Source organism: Octodon degus, unplaced genomic scaffold (assembly GCF_000260255.1).
Source record: "Octodon degus isolate 3935 unplaced genomic scaffold, OctDeg1.0 scaffold00145, whole genome shotgun sequence".
Taxonomy (NCBI): Eukaryota; Metazoa; Chordata; class Mammalia; order Rodentia; family Octodontidae; genus Octodon; species Octodon degus.
Genome location: NW_004524721.1, coordinates 1,915,759 through 1,922,474, shown reverse-complemented (window position 1 = coordinate 1,922,474; position 6,716 = coordinate 1,915,759). Strand labels below are relative to the sequence as shown.

Here is a 6,716-nt window from a genome sequence, read left to right as displayed (position 1 = left end):
TGTGAAACTTGGGATTGAACTCAGGCCCTTGCACTTGCCAGGGAAGCACTTATTCCACTGAGCCATCTTCCCAGTCCCTATACTCCTTTCTTAAGGAAGCAAAAAAATATATGAATTCACCAAAATTTTGAAAGTCAATTTGTACAACAGTGAATGAGAGTAGCTTTGGCCTTTGGAATTGCAGTCACTTTCATCACAGATATTTTCTTCATTCTGGGTCAAGGCATGGTAAAAGAGGAAGAATAACATTCCCAAATGCAGAGTCCTGAGTTATGAAGTATCTCAATGAATGTGCGTGAGCATGCTGCAAAGTTGCCTTCTGCTGGGCAGCAGTTGCTATTGCTCGACATGATCCCAGAAGTCCTTGTTCAGAGAGGTCCTGGAGAGAATGATGCCAGCTTCTGGATGATTTGTAGAAGACTGGTTCTGAATAATAATTTTCTTTTTTCTTTGTCCAGCTCTGCTAAGATTGCAACTCTATTTTTGTTTTGAAAACCTTGTTCTGAAGAGTTTGCTGACATCTTGTTTTGCTTCAACTGTGCTCAGCAGCAACTGATCAGCCTTTTATTATTACCTAGGACATGAGGGTACCCTGGGTTCTCAGAGGGGGACTGTTACTGTCCAAGCAGCTATGTTATGGTGCTGATAAAAGCAGCACCACTGCCACACTACAACCTTCCTGCCCCGAAGTTGTTTCTTTACTTCAGTTGCTATCATCTCACAAATTTTGAGTTTGTGACTTCCAAATTCTTCTATGATCCTGTCTCCTGGACATGTTTCAAGTGTGCTACAGATATGAGATTACCTTTTATTCCTTCTTTTTGTCATTTTCACAGTGATGGTAGAAAGACAGGGTGCAGGTCAGCAAGGCTCTCAGGAGAGTGGGAGGGAAGGGTAGGCTCACCAAAGCTCTTGCTCTGTGGGGTTTATTATGGCTTCAAGCTGCAGTTCAAGAATGATCTGACGATGGTGACCACAAGTCTACACTGTGCAAGGCTCTCTGGATGGTGGATTGGCACAGGGTAGTGCTCTCCAAGTCTTCTACAGGTCCCTAAGTAGTTATGTCTCCCTGGTATTCTTCAGGTTGAAATTGGGTGGCTGGACTCAGAGGAACTACTGCATGACAGCTGGGCAGGTGGGGTTAGCCTACCAGGTCTCCTCAACTGTCTTCAGGGCAAAGATGGGTGGCTGGACTCAACAGAACTCTGGTGAGAAGGCTCAGGGGTGAGGCTAGTGTTGGTGAGTCTTCCTGGCCATCTTCAGGGCAAGGTAGGGCAGCTGGACTCTCAGATAATACTCTTACAGTTGCATATATCCCTTATTAATGTATGTAGTTCCATTAAATTGGGTAGAGAGTTTCTGTTTACATCTTCAGATTTTCATTATAGCATCTAGTCTCCCTCTTTTGGGGTTTTTCACAGTTCAGGTTTTATCTATTTTGGATTTTTAAAATGCTTACAATCTCTTGAGCAGAGAAAGAATCATTCTCACAGAGAAGGTTGATTGTATTATGAGAGAATCCACAGAACTGAAAACGGTTTCTGACTGTACAGCTGGCATACATGTGTAAACAATGAGAACAAGACTCAGCCTTCCTTGTTCTTTTGTCACACTGGATGTGGGCTTAGACATTAGGGTCCTATTACACTGCCAAATTTGAAAAAAAATGCTTATTGGTGCATGTTTTGAGTAACTAGTATTTGTATCCCTCATGGGAAGTGGGTATAGGTAAATAAAACATCTCAATTATTTTTTCACCTTTTCTCTTCCCTCCTTTCACCTTCCCTCCATCTCTTTCCCTATTACAAAGTATCTGTATCCTCTCATCTTTTGTTTTTATTGCTTTTTAATTTGTGCATGAGGTTTCTTATATAAGAGAAACTGCAATTTTAAGCTTGTGTGTCTGCTAAACCTTATGATCTTAAGGTAGATCCATTTTCCTACAAATGACTCAAGTTTATCATTCTTAATGCACAGTAATACTCCAGTGAGCATAAATGCTACATTTTCTTTATCCATTAATCTGTTGGTGAGCATGTAGCCTGACCTTGCTCAGGCCATCTGAAAGCTAAGGGTTATTTTAGGATGAGAATCCTGATTGTCCAAATGCCAAAAGTGGGCCTGAGCTGTAACTTGTGAACTGTGGAGGGAAGAATGGGAGAGATCAGGAGTCTGATCCCATGAGGCAGGCGCCCATGCTGCTTCATCCAGTCCAAGTCTAGCCTCTTCTGCTGGTATGTCCTGAGTGTCAGGAAAAAGCATCTACTTGGACTATAATTTAGCAAAATTTACTTTTGGGGTCGTCCATGTATGGAACAAGAAAACACAGGCAGCAGTAAGGACAGCAGTTTGTTGCTGGTCTTAGGACACAAAGAACAGTTTTTTTTGCTTTATTATTAAGAAGACATTTCAAAGTAAGAAGAATGTTAAACAAATATACAGCCAAGAAGGACACTCTCAGCTCACAGCCAAAGAATAATTGCCTAACAGTGATATCATATACATTTCCATTGTTTTCCTCTCCTTTTTTGGGGGGGGGGGCAGAACAGGGTATTGAACTCAGGCCTTGCACTTGCCAGGAAAGCGCTTATTCCACTGAGCCACCTCCCCAGTCCCTCCATTTGTTTAGAAAAGCTGTAAGACCATACAATTATGGGTGGCCAACAGATTCTTATTCGCAAAAGAAAGATAGAACATTATAATTTCTGCCAACTTTCTAGAGCACAGATCAAAGATTCTAAGAAAAACTGGCAAGAACAGATGCAGTGTGCCTGTTATTTCTTTCCTTTTTGTCCTGTTGCTGAGGAACCAGAAGATTAAAGTGAATGGGGGACTAAAAGCTAAAAAGAGGATTTAAAAAGATGAAATATGAAATTTTTGTTAAATGTTTTCATGAAGAAACCAACCTGGGGACTGAAGAGATAGCTCAGTAAAATGAGCGCCTGCCTGGTAAGCACAGGGTCCTGAGTAAAATTCCTGGTACTGGAAAAAAAAATAAGGAAACCAACCTGGATGGGGAAAAACACAGAGTGTTCTTAATTTTCTAGAAGGAAATGGAATGACATAGCTTGCCTTTTTATTCCTGTATGCGCATGTCTGTGAGCGCACACATAGTTATACTTATGTGTTCACGTGCATAAAAGCATATGCATACTTATACTCATATATTGATGTGTTTCTTGCATGTATTTGATCATGTGTATGTTTCCCTGTGTTTACATGAATACCTTCATACTGTGACGATATATGTGTGCACAAGCATACTCACGTGTATGTGTCATGCCAGAGTGTGTGTGTGTGTGTGGGGGGGTTCTTGAGTGTCACCAGCAGCAGCTGAGCCTGCTGTGAGATATGGTCTACCTGGAGCCATCTAGCTGGTTTTCAACTATCTTGAGTGGTCTGAGGTAGAGTAGGGCAGATCCATCACACTTCTGAAAGGACAGCATTGGACAACACTGGAGAGAAACAGAGCCAGGGCTAAGTGGTTAGGAACACATTTCAGTATTACTGGGCAGGTACAATTTATTCCTTTTTAAATTTTTGGTCTCTTTTTTTGTTAGTATATATTTTTCATACATAATGATTACATTCATGTCTTAGTTATGCTTCTCTCATTGCTGGGCAAATACCTGATACCCAAATTAAAAGAGGAAAAGTTTTATTTAGCTCACAGCTACTGGAGGTTTCAGTCCATACTAAGCTGGCTCCAAGGCAGAGCAGCTCAAGGCAGACAGCAGCCTTTCATGGTGGAGGCAAAGAGCAAGAGCACAAGGGAGGAGTAGCAGCAGCTCTAGCAGCTAACTTCTCTTTCCTCCTTACTTTGACATGCAGATTACCCGCCCCAGGGCAGGTATGGCATCCACACCCACAATAATCAATCACAAACTTCAGAAGCCAAACCATGACTGCATGAGGTTTTGGGGCAACATCTATACAAAAGCCATAACAATTCATTATGGTGAGTAGACACATGTATATAATAAATTGTAATTCTTTCTATTTCCCTTCCCATCCCTTTTCTTCCCCTTCCCTCCATATTATCTGAATGGTTGAACTTGTATCAGTAAGAACATAATTCCTCAAGTATGAGACAATTGCTCCAGATCTTTGGGAAATAATCCTAAGACTTTGACATTTAAAACCAAGTGTCTCCTGTTCTGCTGTGAAAGCAACTGTCCTGAAAAATGAAACAGAATTGGGTTTGAAATAAGGATTAACACACACACACACACACACACACACACACACACACACAGAGTAATCACTGTCATTTACTGTCAAGGCACTTTCTCTGAAGCCATTCTTTTTATTTATTTTTAAATTAATTTATTGAGAAACAGAACAATGAGACAGTTTCAAAACTGATTAGTAGGACAGTTTTAATAATTAATACATTGCATATTGTTGTCTTTGCAGTGGTTATTCATAGTACAAGATGCAGACATGGTATCCTGTCCAAACACTATTAATATAAATCTTTCTTCTTATTGAATTAAGAGAAAGTAGCTGTATATCTATCCTAATTATTTTGTATATACAGATACAAAATGGTCCTTCCTTTATATCCCCTTTTTCTGTTTAGTTTTGTAAAAGATGGATATTCCACTGCCACTTGAATATTGTAGGTGTGTGAATTCAACAAAATAATCCAACATAGTCCAGTAGTCCATTATAGTAGTGGGTTATCTGTAGGACTGCAATGTCAGAAGTTGTTGACTTGAGCCCTTTACAGCTCAGCATATTAATATGACTTTACTTATTATAGTATGTTTTTATACTTTTCTGCTGGATGGTTAAGACCAAGATAAAGCAAGACCTATACAGCAAGAAATGTAACTTTTGTATCTGCCAAGGTGAGTCATATCTCCTCAAGATTTACCGTGTAACCTTGTACCACACTTTGTAGATCCTTTGTCAGTGTCAGCCATGTGGATGAGTCATGGCCATTGCTTGTACAATTTGCTCTCTGTGAATGCCTGAGAGAATGTTTTCTTTCCATGTGAAGCCACTCTTTTTTAATATTGTCTGATCTCACTCATCTGTTTAATGTTATAGAGTAGATTAAATATTTTATACATGACAAGCCCTCAAGAGGAATTGTATTATCATTGTCTCCAGTAATATGGTATAGTATGAACAAATCTAAGTGACTAGATATTCATCCATTCCATGTGGATTGCTAAGACATCTGACTGCCATTTTGCCAAAATTTCATGACTGCCATTTAATACTGACATAGAGAACATTTTCATAAACAATAATAAAATCACTCAGTAAACCAATATATATATATTTTTTTTTAATTATGTGAGTTATTTCAAAACAGGAAAATTTAAAAACTCCATGCACTGCCAATTTTGAGATAAAGACAAAGATTTTCTTTGATTGTAAAAAAATTATAAAAGTTTGATTATTTAAAGTAATATAATGGATTTTTAAGAAAATAAACATAGTTTTACTGATAAAAATACTTGATTTAAGAATTTATTCTAGGGCAGGCCTGATAGCTTAGTGGACTAAAATGCCTGCTTAGGCAGAGTGCAATGATTAGGGTTCCGTCCCTGGGGTGTCGTACTGGCCCTCTCCCCATGCATGCTGAGATGGCCATTGAGACTGGGCAAGGTGGAACATGCCTGTAATCCCAGCACTTCTGAGGCTGAAAACAGGAGAACCACTCTGAGTCTGATCTATGTAGTGAGATCCTTTAGGCCCTATAGACCCTGACCTAAATACAGAAAAAAGAAAAAATGAAATTATTCTATATTTAAGTATAGGAAGGCTTATGGTATTCAGAAATATACACCTACAAATAAATGACAGAAATATTTAAAACATGTCTAATATGTTTATAATTCAAGATGCAACATGAGCTGACATGGCTAGCATTACATAAACAATGCTGCATCACATGGAAGACAAAACCATATCAGTTATTCAGGTTGTGTTTAACATAGTGTGTGCTGTATTACAGAATTAAGGTAGATATGTGGCTGATCAATTTAGAAGCATTTAATGTGTAGTATAAACTTCAAAATAATTTAGAAATAAAAGCAAAATGATTATTTGACTTTAAATAACTTAAGAAGAAGACAATATAAGATGACAGTTACTGTCATTGCACAACATCTGTGGGGATTTGAGTATTACAAAGTATTTTACTCTCTTCTGAATGGATTTGGAATGTTTCATTGACAACTGATATATTCAAATATGTCACTAATTTGATATAAGGTAAGTGAAAAGAAGACAAAATAAGCATTGTATTGATATTATGCACCTTACTTATAATTTTTGCATATGCAAGGAAAATCTCACTACTTGAAACACTATCACTGATATTTCGAGATATGCTGTAAAGAATTCACACAGAGATGCCAGATCCTGTGTCAGTGCAGCCCTCACTCATGACAGGTGGAACACAAGTCACTAAGGTTAAGTGCACAGCAAAATGAGGCAATGAATTATTTCTTTTCTTATCTTTTAATGACTAGCGAACTAGTTTTGACTTATTTTTCGTATTATGCATACTTCAAAATTTTGTCTTTTTTGGATATGTATTCATCATTCAAATTATATTAAATTCATTATAATTTGCAGCAAGAAAGGGACAAGCAACCTGATCCCAAAGTTATTCTCTTAGAACAACACAGAAACACCCAGAAATATGCTGTATTAATCAGTAAAGTTGATCAACTTACTAAGATTGTTTAAAGTAG

General features: G+C 38.1%; 1 pseudogene; it reads right to left on the bottom strand.

Moving 5' to 3' along the window:
* Nucleotides 1-208: 208 nt before the first annotated feature.
* On the bottom strand, nucleotides 209-521 carry LOC101573665 (annotated as a pseudogene).
* Between the last annotated feature and the right edge of the window lie 6,195 nt (nucleotides 522-6,716).